Consider the following 20,587-nt stretch of genomic DNA (forward strand, 5'->3'; position numbering starts at 1 on the left):
TCCCCGTGTGGCATGTGTTGTGATGTGTGTCTCAACCTGCATGTATGTCACGTGAGTCAGAGGTGTGTGTGGGTGTGTCACTGGAGTGATGGTGGCAGTGATGGTTGTATTTCCCCAGTCATAATTGTGACCTAGCATGTTGTCATCCATACATGTGTCGAGTAAATGCACATGCAAGTGGCTGTGCTTTTTGTGGCTGACTTCTTGTGTGTCTCTCTTCCCCAGGTACTTGCGCATGCCGTCTGCTGGTTGCATTGTTGTGGCACTGCTATTCCTCATGGGCTGACTCAGCGTTACAGGCACGGACACGTTTGGAAGTCTCCATAGGGTAAGGGATGCATCAGGGGTGTATTGGGTGTGGCAGTTGTTCACGATGTATGCACACTGCCCCTGTCGATGTTTGGTTCCTCTTCAGCCATGTGGCATCACCATGGGACACGACATGCAGCTGTGTACACCTGAATAGATGGTCTGCCTGGTTGACAGTCATCAGTGATGGGATAGTGGATTGTGATGATGGCATCAATGTGTGTAACACTGCCCTCGGACACATACGGTTAGCATTGGCTTGACATGGTGTGGGACTTCCACATCAGCGGATCAATGGTGTATGGCAGTCTCTCCGTGAGCAGCTGTGGGTGTTTAGCTGTTAGCCGACAATTGTGTGCCAGTTCCATGGCTAACACGCATTTGTGCTGCAGAAGGGGGGTGCCAGTGTTGGACCCACATGTTACTCCACAAGATGTGTTCATGTGTACTTCAAGTTGCCTCTGCAATCCCGAACACATGACTAATAAAGGTGTCCATTTTTGCCTCCAAGGTGCCTCTTCTCAGTCAATGCTGGTGTGTTGCCACGGTGCATCCAGCATGTCTGGCATGGTTTTCCCTGGTAGTGGCTATGTGTCGATGTGTCGAGTAGCAAGATGCAAGCTGTGTGTGTGGGCTGAGACTGTGTATTGGGCATGATGTCCATGAGTGTGTGGGTATTGTGACATGTGCCATCCCCATGCATCCAACGTTGGCCAGGCCCCCATTCTCTGCATCCACCGGACTCAAGCTTGCAGGACATAGTTCTGCCACCTGTCTACACATACCTGGGTGCCCCCCAGGACACTGGACATGATCCCTGACCTCTGCGCATGACTGTTGCTGTACTCAATGTGTCTGTCAGCACGGTTGTGCGGCCACCCCCTCAGCTGGTTGGGCCCATCACGGGTGTGTATGGTGCTCCATGTCTGTCTTGCCTAATACACTGACCCGTGTGTCCTGTGCCAGACTCAGGCCCCAGGGTGTGGATGGTTGGAGTCAAAAGAGAGCTCAGGCATGTTTAGACTTTACAACACACATGTAAGGTAATAATGCAACCAGCAGGCATCTTCTCTTCATGGTGTGAATTTTTATTTTGGGGGGGGAAAGTGAGGGGCTTTCCGGGAGTTTGGAATCCAAAGTTCAGTAGGGGAGTTGGTGTCCTTGCCATTGGAAATCCTCATAGTCCATGCCACAGTCTTTGTCAACATTGGTCAGACAGTGACCAGCAGGGCCATGTGGCAGAGAATGTCTCTTGATGCTGTGATGCTGTTGCTCCAGTGGGCCAGGTGCCAGGCCAGGTGTCCTGGGAGATGGTGATGTAGCGCCGACCCTCACGGTCCTTTCCGTGGACGACCCGGCCTCCTGCGGGGACCCTCAGCAGCAGGCCGTGATGATGTTTGGGATGCTCCGTCGGATGTCTCCTCCTCCTCCTGATCCCTCCCTGTGGGTGGTGATGTTCTACGCCGTCTGGCACAGGGAGGGTTGCCCATGTTGTCGGCCATCCGACGGAGTGTATCGTGAATCCCCTGGAACACCGTCAGTTGCTCAGCCTGTCTGTCCTCCATCCTCCGTTGGTGTTGCAGTAGACAGGCATGTTGCTGGGCCTGCTGGGTCTTGATCCCCTCGAGGATGGACACAACCTGGGCCATGCCCGTGGTGTCCTGCCGGTATGTGTCCATGATGTTACGGACATGGGCAAATACCGGTTCCCCAGCCAACTGGTCAGGCTCGCGCCTCCGCCGTCCTCCACTCCCACCACCCCTGCCCACTTGCACCTGGCCTGCCCTTGTGGGTACATCGGGTCTCCGGGACCCCTGAGGGGTGGCATTGGCGTTGTCGCCTGCCTCCTACTGGGTGCCCGGGACACCGTGTCCCTCCTGGCCAGCCTGGCTGCATTGTGGTGGTGGGGCAGGGATCCTGGGTGTCTCCTGGGATGTGGCAGGAGTGGGGGTGGTGGTTGGCACAGTTGTACCTGACGCAGGTGCTGCAGGTGGTTGGACACCAGAGGGGCCAGGTCAGTCGGGGTCGTCCACAGAGTGGTGAGAGTCGTCGCTGCCGGTGGGATCGGGCTCCCGCAGATCCGGGTCCTGTGAGACTTCCCCCCCAGTGTTGGGGGGTGAACCACGACGTTGACCTGTGTGTGAGAGAGACAATGTTAATTTTGGTCCATGCAACATCCATGTTTCATCAGTTTCAAAGTTGGCACTTTTCCTCTTGGAATTAGGATCTGTCTTGCATTCCACTCACAGTGCACTTGTGCATGGGTGTGTCCCTTGGGCACCACTTTGGCCCCTTTAACTATGTGTGGCACAGTCTTACTTGCTGCGTAAAGTGTGACTGCAGTCAGCAGTGGAGTGGGCAGGTGTGGCGAGCCATGCATTGGCGCCTTCCGTATAGCACTGTACATGTGCACATGGAGTGGATCCACACACTTATATAATGCAGGTAGCTGTCGTTGTGCTCGTGAACAGGTTGTGACATGGCCCTGTGTTTTGCCATGGTGAAGAGGGGGGGTTCTGGCACTGGCCACCCTTGGCTACATGCAGCAGTCTACCTGCTGACGAGCAGACATTCCCACACACCACACGGCTGATTTGCTCTCCCTGTGTCTCCCTCCCTCTCTGTCCCCCTCTCCCTCCCTCTCTGTCCCCCTCTCCCTCCCTCTCTGTCCCCCTCTCCCTCCCTCTCTGTCCCCCTCTCCCTCCCTCTCTGTCCCCCTCTCCCTCCCTCTGTGTGTCACCCTCTGTCACCTCAGCCCAGCTTCCTAGACACACACTTTTTCCAGTCCTTTGAATGGCCCTTGGCTTGTTGCTGTGAGTTTGTTTCTGATCTCCAGGCACCCATTGGGTGTAGTGTCTGTGTGTGCGCTGCTGCTGTGGTTGTGTGTGCTGCCACTCTTTCACAGTGTTGGCTGTTCATTAGCTGCTGTCATGTGCACAACAGTGCCTTCACCCCCATGTGTTGATGCAAGGCGTCCGCCATTTGCTGGCGAGTCTTTCCTGTGTGGGGACACACTGTTTGTCTGGCTGTGACCTGGGCCATATGGGCAGAGGGCATTGTTGTCTGCTTCTGAGTTGCACTATGTGATTTTTGGGGCCCACCCTCCCGCCATCCGGGTTACCGTGTCATGTGTTGGTGTCTTCTGTGGCCTGTGACTTGACATTGTCCAGCTGGGTGCATGGGGCATGGTGGCGGCAGTGGCATGTGCGTGTTCATGGAGTGTGGTTGAGTCATGCGATAGGTTGGGGTGGTTGCGTGCCTGTTAGTGATTTTGGTTGTGGATGAGGTCCCCCCCCATGTGAGGTGCGTTGTTCGTGTACTCACCCGGGTCTCGGAGTCCTCCTAATCCTTCGACTGCCTCCACCGGCTGTATGGCCATCACCCTCTCCTCCCAGGGCTGGTAGTGTACGGGTCTGCGGGAGGGCCCTCCTCCAGTGGCGTTGGCCTGGTTGTGTTCCTCCAGCATCTTGGCTCGGACCCTCCTCCGCAGATCGTACCACCTGGCTTGGCATTCCTGCCTGGTCCTTCTGGTGTCCGCAACAGCATTCACAGCATCGACGATGGTCTGCCACATGGCTGTTTTTGCTGCAATGCTGGTCTGTCTGACCAATGTTCCAAAGAGCTGTGGCTCGACTCTGAGGATTTCATCAACAAGGACCTCCAACTCTCGGTTACTGAACTTTGGATTCTTGTTAGTGGGCATGGTGAGGGGTGTGGGTGTGGATGGTGGGGGGGTGTGTGGATGGTTGTGGGTGTGTGGGTGTGGTTGTGCAGGTGTGTGTGTGTGAATGTGATGAGGGGGTGTTTGTGAAGGTGGTTGTGTGAAGGTGTGCAAGTGTAAGGTGTGGTGAAGCTTGTAGTATGGTTCTGTGGTGTCTGGCAGCAGTGAGTCTGTTGCAAAGGCTCATGGTTTGTGTGTGTGGGCCCTTTTTATTGGTCCATTGGTGGGTGTGGCTGTGTTTGAAGTTTTGGTGGGTGTGTTATAAGGAGTGGTGGTGTTTTGGGCCTCTGTTTGTTTTTGGCAGTTGCAGGTCAGTGAATGTGTTTTTTTAGTGTTTGTTGGCCATGTTTAGTGCCATTCGAATAGTGTATTCTTGTGTTGTTTTGTTTTGTCCTGGTTGTGTACGTGCGTTTTGAGCGTGTGCACGGTGTGTACATGGGCCATTTGGTTGTACGGTGCTGTCCTTGTGTGTGGCTTGGTACGACTCGTACATGCGGTTGTGATGTTGGGGCCTGGGGTGCGCTCCGTACTTAGGAGGTTGTGTTGGGGATGCGACGGGAACGTACAGGGGTGTACATAGACGGTGGTACGACACGTACAGGGGTGGGGGTACGAATCGAACGTACTGGGGTGTACATACATGGGGGTCGGACACGTACAGGGGTGGGGGTTCGACTGAACGTACTGGGGTGTACATACATGGGGGTCGGACACGTACAGGGGTGGGGGTACGACTCGAACGTACAGGGGTGTACATAGACGGTGGTACGACACGTACAGGGGTGGGGGTACGACTCGAACGTACTGGGGTGTACATAGACGGTGGTACGACACGTACAGGGGTGGGGGTACGACTCGAACGTACTGGGGTGTACATAGACGGTGGTACGACACGTACAGGGTTGGGGGTACGACTCGAACGTACAGGGGTGTACATAGACGGTGGTACGACACGTACAGGGGTGGGGGTACGACTCGAACGTACAGGGGTGTACATAGACGGTGGTACGACACGTACAGGGGTGGGGGTACGACTCGAATGTACTGGGGTGTACATAGACGGTGGTACGACACGTACAGGGGTGGGGGTTCGACTCGAACATACTGGGGTGTACATACATGGGGGTCGGACACGTACAGGGGTGGGGGTTCGACTGGAACGTACTGGGGTGTACATTGACGGTGGTCGGACACGTACAGGGGTGGGGGTTCAACTCAAACGTACTGGGGTGTACATACAGGGGGGTCAGACACGTACAGGGGTGGGGGTTCGACTGGAACGTACTGGGGTGTACATTGACGGTGGTCGGACACGTACAGGGGTGGGGGTACGACTCGAACGTACTGGGGTGTACATAGACGGTGGTCGGACACGTACAGGGGTGGGGGTACGAATCGAACGTACTGGGGTGTACATACATGGGGGTCGGACACGTACAGGGGTGGGGGTACGACTCGAACGTACTGGGGTGTACATAGACGGTGGTACGACACGTACAGGGGTGGGGGTACGACTCGAACATACTGGGGTGTACATAGACGGTGGTATGACACGTACAGGGGTGGGGGTTCGACTCGAACGTACTGGGGTGTACATACATGGGGGTCGGACACGTACAGGGGTGGGGGTTCGACTGGAACGTACTGGGATGTACATTGACGGTGGTCGGACACGTACAGGAGTGGGGGCTCGACTGGAACGTACTGGGGTGTACACACATGGGGGTCGGACACATACAGGGGTGGGGGTTCGACTCGAACGTACTGGGGTGTACATACATGGGGGTCGGACACGTATAGGGGTGGGGGTTCGACTGGAACGTACTGGGGTGTACATACATGGGGGTCGGACACGTACAGGGGTGGGGGTTCGACTCGAACGTACTGGGGTGTACATACATGGGGGTCGGACACGTACAGGGGTGGGGGTACGAATCGAACGTACTGGGGTGTACATAGACGGTGGTACGACACCTACAGGGGTGGGGGTTCGACTCGAACGTACTGGGGTGTACATACACGGGTGGGGGTGTACATACACGGGGGGTACGTCTCAGATGTACGGGGGCGGGGGGGATTGTTGGGCACGTATGCGGGCACATGTCTCCATGGTTGCTATGGGAGTTCGGTGCGGACGGTGTTTTTTCCATACGGTTGTAAGATTGGACGCACGGGATGGATCGTGATTCCTCGGTCGGACTTCACCTTTCACATTTGTACGGTAAATCGTCCGAGGACGTGTCGGACACATTTTCCGACCCGAGGACGTGTGGGGAATCATTCCCGATGCGGTTCGTATGGACTTTTTACCATGCGAATCGTGATTGCCAGTTCGTACGGCACTTGTACGATTCGTACGGTAAAAAGACCGGATACGAGTCGCACGGGGAATTTTTTTACCGGATCGTAATTGGCACCTCTATCTCTTCCTTTCTCTCTCTCAGTCCCCATCTCTCTTTCTCTGTCTCTTCCTCTCTCATTCTTTCTTTCTCTCTCTTCCTCTCTCTCACTCTTTCTCTGTCTCTTCCTCTCTCACACCCTTTCTCTCTCTCTTCCTCTCTCTCACACTGTTTGTCTCTTTCTCTCTTCCTTGTATCTCACTCTTTCTCTCTTTCTCTGTCTTCCTCTCTCTCTCTCTCTCTCTCTCTCTCTCTCTTCCTCACTCTGACTCATTCTCTTTCTCTCTCTCTTCCTTTCTCTCACTCTTTCTCTCTCTCTTCCTCTCTCTCACTCTTTCTCTCTCTCTTCCTCTTCACACTCTTTCTCTTTCACTGTTTCTCTCTCTCTTTGTCTCTCTCACTCTTTCTCTTTGTCTTCCTCTCACTCTTTCTTTCCTTTTCTCTCTCTCTTCCTCTCACTCTCACTGTTTCTCTCTTTCTCTCTGTATTCCTCTCACTCTTTTTTCTTTTTCTCTCTGTCTTCCTCTCACTCTTTCTTTCTCTCCCTATCTCTCTTTCTCTCTCCTTTGATGGACGCATGACGAACAATATTATCTTGCTTTTTGTCTTTCAGGCCTGCGATCATGCATGGCCATCCTGCAATCAACACTCAACCTGAATTGTGAGCTCTGCTACACCTCATGTACACAGCGGGTGAGGAGGTTTCTTCGGCACGTGGTGGACCCTCTTCGACACGCCGGTGGTGTAAGGTGAGCAGAGAGTCTTGTTTGCGCAGTGGCATGCAGTCACCTCCGGGCAGTGGGAGTGCAAGGGGTGCAGCAGCCTGGGTGCGCAGTGACTGTCATACACCTCTGGGCAGTGGGAGTAGATGGGGTGCAGCAGCCTGGGTGTTAAGCAGCGAGTAGACATCTCTGGGCAGTAGAAGTGGATGGGGCACACTAGCCTGGATACACAAAGGCGGGACAGCGATTTAGGCATGCACAGTTGTATGTACTCATCCATTACAAATTCCATACTATGTTTCAGATGACTAAGCTTGAGGGCTGCCCTATATCCCGGCACGTGGTTGGAGACACACCGGTGGCAGAAAGATGAGCTGTGAGGATTTTCTCCACAGTGTAAACACTCACTCTTCCTCTCCATCTCTTCATTTCTGTCACTCACACTCTTTCTCTCTCTCTCACTCTCTTTCTCTTCCTTTCCCTCTCTCTCTCACGCGCTATCTCTCTTTCTTTGTCTCTTCCTCTCTCTCTCTCATTCTTTCTTTCTCTCTTCCTCTCTCTCACTCTTTCTCTTTCTCTCTCTCTCTCACACTGTTTCTCTCTCTCTTCCTCTCTCTCACACTGTTTTTCTCTTTCTCTCTTCCTTGTATCTCACTCTTTCACTCTTTCTCTGCCTTCCTCTCTCTCTTTCTCTCTCTCTCTCTTCCTCACTCTCACTCTTTCTCTCTCTCTCTTCCTTTCTCTCAATCTTTCTTTCTATCTCTATCTCTCTCCTTTGATGGATGCATGGCGCACAATATTATCTTGCTTTTTGTCTTGCAGGCCTGCGATCATGCGTGGCCAACCTGCAATCAAGACTCAACCTGAATTGTGAGCTCTGCTTCGCCGCATGTACACAATGGGTGAGGAGGTTTCTTTGGCATGTGGTGGACCCTCTTCGACACATGCCAGTGGTGTAAGGTGAGCAGAGAGTCTTGTTTGCGCAGCGGCACGCAGTCACCTCCGGGCAGTGGGAGTGCATAGGGTGCAGCAGCCTGGGTGTGCAGCGGCTGTCATACACCTCTGGGCAGTGGGAGTGGATGGGTGCAGCAGCCTGGGTGTTCAGCAGTGAGTAGACACCTCTGGGCAGTGGAAGTGGATGGGGCACACTAGCCTGGATACACAAAGGCGGGACAAAGATTTAGGCATGCACGGTTGTATGTACTCATCCATTACTAATTCCATACTATGTTTCAGATGACTAAGCTTGAGGGCTGCCCATATCCCGGCACATGGTTGGAGACACACCGGTGGAAGAAAGGTGAGGTGAGCTGTGAGGATTTTCTCCACAGTGTCAACACTCCCTCTCCCTCTCCATCTCTTCTTTTCTGTCACTCACACTCTTTCTCTCTCTCTCACTCTCTATCATTTTCTCTCTCTCACACTCTTTTTCTGTCTCTTCCTCTCTCTCTCTCTTTCTTTCTTTCTCTCTCTTCCTCTATCTCACTCTTTCTCTCTCTCTCTTCCTCTCTCTCTCACTGTTTCTGTCTCTCTTCCTCTCACTCTTTCTTTCCTTTTCTCTCTCATTCCTCTCACTCCCACTGTTTCTCTCTTTCTCTCTGTCTTCCTCTCACTCTTTCTTTTATTTTCTCTCTGTCTACCTCTGACTATTTCTTTCTCTCTTTCTCTCTCCTTTGATGGAAGCATGACGCACAATCATATCATGCTTTTTATCTAACAGGCTGTGATTCCCAAATGGACGTCTCCCCCCTAACACCACAGCCGAACGCGTGTAGAACCTGCGATGATGCGTGGCCATACTGACAACGCCTCAGAAAGTTGCTTCGACACGTGGTACACCCTCTTACACACACGCCAGTGGCAGAAGTTGAGCAGAGAGGCTTCTTTCCGCAGCAGCGGGCAGTCACCTCTAGGTGGTGGGAGTGGATAGTGTGCAGCAGTCTGAGCGCACAGACACCTCTCTGTCCCTTCCTGTCTCTTATTCTTTCTCTCTCACTCTTTCTCTCTCTCTCTTTCTCTCTTCCTCTCTCACACTGTTTCTCTCTCTCTCTTTTCCTTGTATCTTACTCTTTCTCTCTTTCTCTCTCTCACTCTTTCTCTCTTTCTCTGTCTTCCTCTCTCTGTCTTCCTCTCTTTCACTCTTTCTCTCCTCTCTCTCACTCTTTCTGTCCCTCTCACTCTTTCTGTCTCTCTCTCACTCTTTCTCTCTTTCTCTGTCTCCCTCTCTCTCTCTCTCTCTCTCTCACGCTCTTTCTCTGATATCCTCTCTCACTCTTTCTCTCCTCTCTCTCACTCTTTCTGTCCCTCTTCCTCTCTCTCACTGTTTCTCTCTCTCTCTTCCTCTCTCTCACTCTTTCTCTCTCTTCCTCTCTCTCACACTGTTTCCCTCTTCCTTGTATCTCAATCTTTTTCTCTCTTTCTCTCTCTCACTCTTTCACTCTTTCTTTGTTTCTTTCTCTCCTTCACTCTTTCTCTCTTTCTCTTTCTCCTTTGCTGGACGCATGACGCACTTATCTTTCTTTTTGTCTTGCAGACTGTGATTCACAAATGGTCCAACGATTACATGACATCGCTGTACATAGTTTTATTTGTTGTTGTTTTTTGATTTTTTTTTTATATGTAAATCAATAAATGACTAAGATTCTTATTTGTCCAACCTAACGTGACTGTCACATTTGTTTGTGGGGGGTAGGGGTGAGGGGGATGGCGGACAAGGAGCTCCTGCTGGGGAATGTCGAAGCAGTGTTGGGTGTCTGACCTGCATGATTGTTGCCTCCATTGCATCTGCTCTCGGAGACTTATGAGTCGGCGGGCTGGCTCGTAGATGAAGAGCTGTGAGCCGACTGTCAGGCTCATAGAGGGAGAACCGTGACCCGTCAGTTCACAGAGGGAGAGCTGCGGGCCAGCTCTCAGAGGAACACTTGAGGGCCGACTGGTATAGGGAAAGGTGCGGGCCGTCAGCTTCCAAAGGGATAGCTGAGGAACAGTGATGTGGGGAGAGGAAGCATGAACGGGGTATCTCGCAGAGAGAGACCTGTGGTATATTTCCAGTCTTGGCTTCACAGATACAACTGCGGGCCTGAGAACTCGTACCCGAAGAGCTGTGAGCCGACAAGTGGTTCGCAGAGGGAGACTTGCGGGCCCAAGAATCTTGTTGGAGGTATGCTGTTGATGGGGGAAAAGGGTGCGTTACCTGCTGATGTAAGGAAATGCAGTGTAAAAGAGGTATCTCGCACAAACAGAGCTCCAGTATATTAAATTGCCCCCGGGAGCTTTCTTTTATATTTTCACTCGATGCGAGGCACAAGATGGCTGCTAACACTTCCTGGTTTGAAGTGTTAGCAGACAATCAAAGGCAAGCTCATGCTCGGGAGTTAGCAGATAGATATATCTTTTTTTCCTTTAATATCTCAAAAACTACTGAATGGATTTACACCATTTCAACAAAAGCGCGCTTTCTGGACCAAGACCTTTCTTCCTGTCAAATGTGGCGTAATTCCGTTCAGCAGTTTGACCTGAAGCCTTGTCTAAAGTTCCCTATGGAAAATACATTGAGAAAACACTTTTTCGGACCCCCCTTTTTGCTCGGCCCCCCCTTGACCTATCACCCTGTAATATGTCTTCGCAGCTGGATGGCACTGGTCGTGGGTGCAAATATCTCGCAATAAACTTGCTTTCAATTAACAACCAACCTTTTACATCCTCAATACACCCCTAAACTTTCAAGATACGAGCTGATCAAAAAAGAGACACTTTCTGGAAAATTTAGTAAAGATTCGTCAAACGACGCCAAAGTTATAAGCACATGGAGGGCTCCAGGAGGGGGGCCGCGCAACCCCCCTCCCAACATAAGTGAAGCCCTGGATCTGCGAGGATCCCAGCAGGCCCCTGCAAGCCCCAGCGAGCCCCCGCTATTATTTTTTAAGAAATGCCCCCAGGACCTAGCCCACCCCGGGGTCTCATTAAAATAAAATGCGGGAACCCGCAACCCCAGCGCGACTTGCGCCGATTTATATATATTTTTGTAATGCTTTCTTTGGCCCTGAGGGTCCTTCTGGGACCCCCTGAGCAGGCCTAGGGGGTCAGGGTGATTCTACCCTGCACCTTTCTCTTGTTTTATACCTTTGTTTCTCTGTTTTCTGGTGACTCGCTTTTACCGAGTCACAAGATGGCTGCCAAAACTTCCTGGTTTGGAGTGTTGATAGCCAATCACAGTGAAGCTCGTGCACGGGACTTAGGCTCCACCCAGATATCGAATCTATTATTTTTCTAATTTCTCAGCAACTACTGAACGGATTTACACCATGTAAAAAAAAGGTCACTTTCTGATCCATGCACTACCTTTTTGCCAAATTTGGGGTAATTCCGTTCAGTAGTTTCGGCTCTAGCCTTGCACAAAGTTTCCTATGGCAAATTGTTTTTTTTTACTCTTATTCTTTGAATTTCTCAAAAACTACTGAACGGATTTACACCATTTAAAAAAACGTCATTTTCTGAACCAAGCTCTACTTTTCTGCCAAATTTGGGGTAATTCCATTCAGCAGTTCGGGCTGTAGCGCGTCGCAAAATTTCCCATGGGGATTAACATGGGGAAAACACGTTTTGGGACCCTCCTTTTTTCTCAGCCCCCGCTTGACGAATCACCCCAAACTTTCAGGATAGGAGCTGACCTGGATAGACTTTGTTTTGGTGTAATTTCGCGAAGATTCATCAAATGATGGCAAAGGTAATAGAAAATCAAAAAATGCTTTTCCTATGGAAACTAGGATGTAACTATAACTACCTACTGGCTACATATATATATATATTTTTTTTCACTATAAAAACAAAGGTTTTAGGGACATAGGAAACAGAATAGCTGACCTTTTTCTCCTTCCTGCATATATCTTACCTTTATTTGAACTATTTCTGCTCCTTGCTGACCTTTTTTTGCCTCTTTCTGCTCATTGCTAAACTTCATTCTCCCTCTTTTTGCTTGTTTCTAACTTTTATTTTACCTCTTGCTACTGGTTTCTGACCTCTATTTTGCCTCTTTCTGCTCATTTCTGACCTTTATTCTGCCTCTTTCTGCTCGTTGCTGAACTTCATTCTGCCTCTTTCTGCTCATTTCTCACCTTTATTTTTCCTCTTTCTGCTCATTGCGGACCTTGATTTTGCCTCTTCCCATTCGTTTATCATCTTTATCTCACCTTTTTCTGCTCGTTGCTGACCTTTATTTTACGAGTGAAATGTGAACCAAACTATAATGTCTCTTTAATCTTTCTTTTGTTCAGTGAATATATATATATATATATATATATTTCTCACAATGGCCCGAAAGCTTAGGAATGCACTCACAGCATTTCAAACCTGTTGGTTTATTAACAAAAGCGGGATCTTGTAACAGAATTCACGGTCATTCTTCCCATAGACCTGACGCGTTTCGAGGCTGCCGCCTCTTCTTCCGAGGTCGCTTTAAGAAAGTCTCGCATGTGGTTCCAATTAGCATGCTTTTATTTTCCCTCAGTGGGCCTGCATGCTGGGACGTGTAGTCCGATAGGAATTAGTGTTCACCTTTGGTAGGCACAGCGTTTGCTTTCTGCATGAAAAAAGCACTTTTAATAAAGTTAGTTCACCCGCAGTGGGCCCAGACGTTCTGTTCAGGATCTAATTACCATCTTTGCTGTGCCGCATATCGCATCTGGATACAGTTCCGGCGCGGCCTCCTGTTTGTAGTAGGATGGTGCCACTCCTCACGGCAGGGCAGCCGTGTCGTTTATTTCTCACAATGGCCCGAAAGCTTAGGAATGCACTCACAGCATTTCAAACCTGTTGGTTTATTAACAAAAGCGGGATCTTGTAACAGAATTCACGGTCATTCTTCCCATAGACCTGACGCGTTTCGAGGCTGCCGCCTCTTCTTCCGAGGTCGCTTTAAGAAAGTCTCGCATGTGGTTCCAATTAGCATGCTTTTATTTTCCCTCAGTGGGCCTGCATGCTGGGACGTGTAGTCCGATAGGAATTAGTGTTCACCTTTGGTAGGCACAGCGTTTGCTTTCTGCATGAAAAAAGCACTTTTAATAAAGTTAGTTCACCCGCAGTGGGCCCAGACGTTCTGTTCAGGATCTAATTACCATCTTTGCTGTGCCGCATATCGCATCTGGATACAGTTCCGGCGCGGCCTCCTGTTTGTAGTAGGATGGTGCCACTCCTCACGGCAGGGCAGCCGTGTCGTTTATTTCTCACAATGGCCCGAAAGCTTAGGAATGCACTCACAGCATTTCAAACCTGTTGGTTTATTAACAAAAGCGGGATCTTGTAACAGAATTCACGGTCATTCTTCCCATAGACCTGACGCGTTTCGAGGCTGCCGCCTCTTCTTCCGAGGTCGCTTTAAGAAAGTCTCGCATGTGGTTCCAATTAGCATGCTTTTATTTTCCCTCAGTGGGCCTGCATGCTGGGACGTGTAGTCCGATAGGAATTAGTGTTCACCTTTGGTAGGCACAGCGTTTGCTTTCTGCATGAAAAAAGCACTTTTAATAAAGTTAGTTCACCCGCAGTGGGCCCAGACGTTCTGTTCAGGATCTAATTACCATCTTTGCTGTGCCGCATATCGCATCTGGATACAGTTCCGGCGCGGCCTCCTGTTTGTAGTAGGATGGTGCCACTCCTCACGGCAGGGCAGCCGTGTCGTTTATTTCTCACAATGGCCCGAAAGCTTAGGAATGCACTCACAGCATTTCAAACCTGTTGGTTTATTAACAAAAGCGGGATCTTGTAACAGAATTCCTGGTCATTCTTCCCATAGACCTGACGCGTTTCGAGGCTGCCGCCTCTTCTTCCGAGGTCGCTTTAAGAAAGTCTCGCATGTGGTTCCAATTAGCATGCTTTTATTTTCCCTCAGTGGGCCTGCATGCTGGGACGTGTAGTCCGATAGGAATTAGTGTTCACCTTTGGTAGGCACAGCGTTTGCTTTCTGCATGAAAAAAGCACTTTTAATAAAGTTAGTTCACCCGCAGTGGGCCCAGACGTTCTGTTCAGGATCTAATTACCATCTTTGCTGTGCCGCATATCGCATCTGGATACAGTTCCGGCGCGGCCTCCTGTTTGTAGTAGGATGGTGCCACTCCTCACGGCAGGGCAGCCGTGTCGTTTATTTCTCACAATGGCCCGAAAGCTTAGGAATGCACTCACAGCATTTCAAACCTGTTGGTTTATTAACAAAAGCGGGATCTTGTAACAGAATTCACGGTCATTCTTCCCATAGACCTGACGCGTTTCGAGGCTGCCGCCTCTTCTTCCGAGGTCGCTTTAAGAAAGTCTCGCATGTGGTTCCAATTAGCATGCTTTTATTTTCCCTCAGTGGGCCTGCATGCTGGGACGTGTAGTCCGATAGGAATTAGTGTTCACCTTTGGTAGGCACAGCGTTTGCTTTCTGCATGAAAAAAGCACTTTTAATAAAGTTAGTTCACCCGCAGTGGGCCCAGACGTTCTGTTCAGGATCTAATTACCATCTTTGCTGTGCCGCATATCGCATCTGGATACAGTTCCGGCGCGGCCTCCTGTTTGTAGTAGGATGGTGCCACTCCTCACGGCAGGGCAGCCGTGTCGTTTATTTCTCACAATGGCCCGAAAGCTTAGGAATGCACTCACAGCATTTCAAACCTGTTGGTTTATTAACAAAAGCGGGATCTTGTAACAGAATTCACGGTCATTCTTCCCATAGACCTGACGCGTTTCGAGGCTGCCGCCTCTTCTTCCGAGGTCGCTTTAAGAAAGTCTCGCATGTGGTTCCAATTAGCATGCTTTTATTTTCCCTCAGTGGGCCTGCATGCTGGGACGTGTAGTCCGATAGGAATTAGTGTTCACCTTTGGTAGGCACAGCGTTTGCTTTCTGCATGAAAAAAGCACTTTTAATAAAGTTAGTTCACCCGCAGTGGGCCCAGACGTTCTGTTCAGGATCTAATTACCATCTTTGCTGTGCCGCATATCGCATCTGGATACAGTTCCGGCGCGGCCTCCTGTTTGTAGTAGGATGGTGCCACTCCTCACGGCAGGGCAGCCGTGTCGTTTATTTCTCACAATGGCCCGAAAGCTTAGGAATGCACTCACAGCATTTCAAACCTGTTGGTTTATTAACAAAAGCGGGATCTTGTAACAGAATTCACGGTCATTCTTCCCATAGACCTGACGCGTTTCGAGGCTGCCGCCTCTTCTTCCGAGGTCGCTTTAAGAAAGTCTCGCATGTGGTTCCAATTAGCATGCTTTTATTTTCCCTCAGTGGGCCTGCATGCTGGGACGTGTAGTCCGATAGGAATTAGTGTTCACCTTTGGTAGGCACAGCGTTTGCTTTCTGCATGAAAAAAGCACTTTTAATAAAGTTAGTTCACCCGCAGTGGGCCCAGACGTTCTGTTCAGGATCTAATTACCATCTTTGCTGTGCCGCATATCGCATCTGGATACAGTTCCGGCGCGGCCTCCTGTTTGTAGTAGGATGGTGCCACTCCTCACGGCAGGGCAGCCGTGTCGTTTATTTCTCACAATGGCCCGAAAGCTTAGGAATGCACTCACAGCATTTCAAACCTGTTGGTTTATTAACAAAAGCGGGATCTTGTAACAGAATTCACGGTCATTCTTCCCATAGACCTGACGCGTTTCGAGGCTGCCGCCTCTTCTTCCGAGGTCGCTTTAAGAAAGTCTCGCATGTGGTTCCAATTAGCATGCTTTTATTTTCCCTCAGTGGGCCTGCATGCTGGGACGTGTAGTCCGATAGGAATTAGTGTTCACCTTTGGTAGGCACAGCGTTTGCTTTCTGCATGAAAAAAGCACTTTTAATAAAGTTAGTTCACCCGCAGTGGGCCCAGACGTTCTGTTCAGGATCTAATTACCATCTTTGCTGTGCCGCATATCGCATCTGGATACAGTTCCGGCGCGGCCTCCTGTTTGTAGTAGGATGGTGCCACTCCTCACGGCAGGGCAGCCGTGTCGTTTATTTCTCACAATGGCCCGAAAGCTTAGGAATGCACTCACAGCATTTCATATATGCAAAAATGAAGCAGAGAACTCTGGGTAGTTCTCAAGTTTAGGTGGAAAGCAGCTCCTGTATGGAACACTCTCAACACCAGCGACACTCTAGATCTGCTCACCTCAAATGTCTGTTTTTCTATCAAAATCTTTAAGCATAGGATTAGCATAGTGCCATCCACGCCGAGATAGAAAAGGACAAAGTCTTTTGCCTTTTGTACAGCAAAGTCTTTAAGCATTGGACTGGCACAGTGCTGTCCTTGCCGAGCTGTAAAATGACAAAAGCCAATTACCACTCCAGGCACAGTATTACAGCTTTGAAGTGGTAAAATACCAATCAAGCCAACCTGAAATGAGTAAAAGCAACCCCTGACACAGTGTTTCGCTCTAATTAGAGCTCTTCAGAGAGGTATAGCTTTGTCCAGACACAAGGGAGCACCCAGTATAAGTCAAAGAAATACCCTTTCAGGCATAGAGTGACGAATAAAATATGCAAAAAAGAAGCAGAGAACTCTGGGTAGTTCTCAAGTTTAGGTGGAAAGCAGCTCCTGTATGTAACACTCTCAACACCAGCGACACTCTAGATCTGCTCACTTCAAATGTCTGTTTTTCTATCAAAATCTTTAAGCATAGGATTAGCATAGTGCCATCCACGCCGAGATAGAAAAGGACAAAGTCTTTTGCCTTTTGTACAGCAAATATATATATTATAGTTAGGAAACAAAATTAAAAAACCTTAGAAATTCACTGAAATTCAACTCGCCCTGTGACAATCCTCCTATCAAGCTTGCCTGCAGTCTGCCACCCTCTGCTGCCTTCAGTTTTGTGCCTCCTCTGGTCATATTCTTCTAGTTTTTCTGCCTGTTCTCTGCTAGCTCCCGCCCTCTATTTTGCCTCTTTTGGCTCGTTCTGCCTGTTATTTTGCCTCTTACTGCTCACTGTTGACCTTTATTCTGCCTCTTACTGCTTGTTTCTTATCTCTATTTTGCTTCTTGTTGCTTGTTTCTGACCTCTATTTTGCCCTTTCTGCTCATTATGCTCGTTATTTTCCCTCTTTCTGCTTGATCCTCACCTTTATTTTACCTCATTCTGAACTTTATTCTGCCTCTTGATGCTGGTTTCTGACCTCTATTTTGCTTTTTTCAGCTCATTTCCGTCCTTTATTCTGCCTCTTTCTGCTCCCTTCTGACCTTTATTCTGCCTCTTTCTACAAGTTTCTGAACTTTCTTTTGCCTTTCCCTGCTCTTTTCTGCTCGCTCCTGACCTTTATTTTGCCTCTTTCTGAACTTTATTCTGCCTCTTGCTGCTGGTTTCGGACCTCTATTTTGCCTCTTTCAGCTCGTTTCTGTCTTTTATTCTGCCTGCTTCTGCTCCCTTCTGACCTTTATCGTGCCTCTTTCTCGTAGTTTCTGTACTTTATTTTGCCTTTTCCTCCTCATTTTTTACCTTTATTCTGCCTCTTTATGCTGATTTCTCATCTTTATTCTCCCTCTTTCTCCATGTTTCAGACCTTTATTTTTCCTCTTTCTTCTCTTTTTCACCGGGACCACAGGAGAAACCCCAAGGCCCCCGTGGTCCCAGCTGGCTCTCTGTCTCCTGTGGGAGCTGGTTTTGCTGCTGCACGGAGGGAGCTGCTGGAAAGACAGCTCCCTCCATGTAGGAGCAATATATTTAATCTCTTACCCTGTCTGCATATCTGTGGGCAGGGAAAGAGATCAAACCCACACTTCCAGCGAGTGGGAGCACTTTGACAGCTCCTGCGCCCTGGAATGGTGTGTTTGCTCTCACTCAAGTGAAAGCAAACAATTTTTATCCCGGTGATGGGCACCCCAGGACGTAGCAGGAGCCGACCCTGGGGGGTGGAGGTACCCAGGGCCATGGATGGCTCCAGGCGACCTTTTGGACCCCCTCCTTCTATGTGCACGGGGCGCCTTGGGAAGGTAGTGGTACCCAGGGCTAAGAACAGCCCTGGAGGGTGGCCATACAGCCCTCCTCCTTAATATAAAGACAAGAAAGCCCCAGGGAGGTGTTGGTATCTGGGAAATGGGGAGTCTGCGCTTTCCTCCACACCATATTATCATAAGCCCTGGGGTAGTGGTGGTCCCCAGGGCTGAGGGTGGTCTGTGCGACCCCCACACCATTTTTTTTAAAATAAAGCCCAGGGAAGTGATTTGAGCCCAGGTCTGGGGGTCTGCGCAGCTTCCCTCCTAATATTAATAAAAAGCCCAGGGGAGGTGGTGAACCCTGGGGCTCAAAGAGTCTCAGGAGGGGGGCCCCATGCGCGCCCCTCCTTTTTTTAGAAACTGCCCCTGCCACCTGGCCCAACTGGGGGCCATGTACAAAACAAGCGTTAATTTTTTGCTGCAAATTTGCATCAAAAATTATTCTGAAATGCTTTTTTGCTTGGGGTCAGGGTATTCTTACCCTGACCCCTTTTCTTGTTTTACATCTCATAACTTCAATATTGCACCTAGTTTGACTCACTCTTATCGACTCCTTTTTCAATTTTTAGATACCATACCTTATTGGCTTCTAGATTACATACTCGTAAAAAGATGGCGCGTTTCCGGCATGCCAGATTTCCCTTCCAATACGGCACAATGGGCCGGGAGCACTCTCCTTAGGTACATTGATTATGTATTCTTTCCTTGATACTGAACCTCGACTATGCACTGGCTTAAGGTAGGTTTCGATGAGATGTATGCTTTGATTACTAGCACTGTGGTGATGCATGCATAATGATGTATAATAGCATGGAGTGGCTCCACCTCACACGATTCTTTGTGAGCAGACCTGATGCTGCGAGTATGATTGCTGACCAAGATACGAATATATGGAGACCCTTTACTTAGGCATTGTTGGACTTTGGTGGTGAGTGAACGACGAGGTAATCAACATACTGGGAAACACATTGGTTGTATTCTATATAACCCTAGTAAGAGATTGAACAAATTACCAGTCACTTATATGCGAATAAGTTAACCCTCATGGACACTAAATGCACCGGTGTAATGTGATCTTAGATGCGGTTATATGTTGTACTTAATTATGAGCAGGAGAAGTTACTAGGAAAAGATTATCACAGCTAATGACGATTGACACAGCGAATGGAATGTGCTTAATATGCAGTTTAACTGGATTTGTACGGTTCAGGCTTAGCATCATTTTGAAATTGGATGTGATATGCTCACTTTTAAGCAATGTTATATGTTTGAGAAAAATTCATGCCCCACACAGAACACGGCTGATGGCACGGTAAACAGCACTTGAATAGAAAACACATGGGAATTATCTTGTGGATGTTCAATATCACCTTAGGGATACATATTTATCTTGTTGGATAGAGTTTACTTCACCAATTGTGGAGTATGTCTACTAGAGAATATTGAAAGTTACTCATTAGGGTATATATTAATTTATAGACATTGGACACATAAATTTAGACGAGTGACGTTGCAAGCACAGCAAGGTAAGATATGAGCATGCGTATTGCGGTCACACCTCAAATCCATTATCTGACATGATCTGAAGGAGATCCATTATTATTTTAGGAAACCACCATTCCACACTCTAGATGAATAGAAGGACTTTCTCTATTCCAGAGGGACCCCAGACCAGGTGAGCCCTGTTCTGTTCATTGCTTCTGAACCTGGGTGACAATTTCAGACTAAAAACCTCACATGGTCATTTATGGATGGCTCAACTAACTTATACTAAGACAGATCACTCTAATTTCTTGTACACTGGGCTATTTGGGTCATCTTGACCCGGGTGATGATTGCAACTAATTTGGGGGCACATTTACAAGGCGGCGATAGAAAATTATCGCCGCTTTTGCAGCCGTTTTCGGCTGAAAAGCAGCGATAATTGTACGGCCTAATTAGCAAGGTCACGCTAACGCGTGAAACCTTGCATTAGCGCACCTATTCTTAATGCCCAGCTTTGCATCTCTAATGGGACGCGCTTTGTACTTTGCCGATACAGCCGTGAGGGGAACGGCTTCTTCCGCACCATATTTGCTGCTGCTGCTGTTATCTGCACTAGCCGTGAGGGGAACGGCTCACCTGTCCATTGGCCATTGGGCTACGCCGTGAGGGGAACGGCCTTCTGAGGACTAAAGCCCCCAGCAGGTGCCGGATGTCACCTGCATAACGCGTCACCACAGCGCCGGGGCCATTTAAATCTCGAGCAGCCCTCCCGCAGCGCGGGACATGTGCGGGCGTGCCCGGGCCATGCCCGGGCAAAGCCCGGGCCAAGGGCAGGCGCATCTGCGCCCGTCCGAGACTGGGCGAGGCTGCCACCCCCCCTTTTTTATTCAATTTCGGAATTGACTGAGGTATTCAACTTCAACATCAGAAGGTACTGTGCCTCTGTTTAAGATTTGCTTCACGACATTTCATTTTGTACCCTGAGGTTCGGGGAACATCACAAGT

This window comes from Triturus cristatus, chromosome 11 (assembly GCF_964204655.1).
Source record: "Triturus cristatus chromosome 11, aTriCri1.1, whole genome shotgun sequence".
NCBI lineage: Eukaryota > Metazoa > Chordata > Amphibia > Caudata > Salamandridae > Triturus > Triturus cristatus.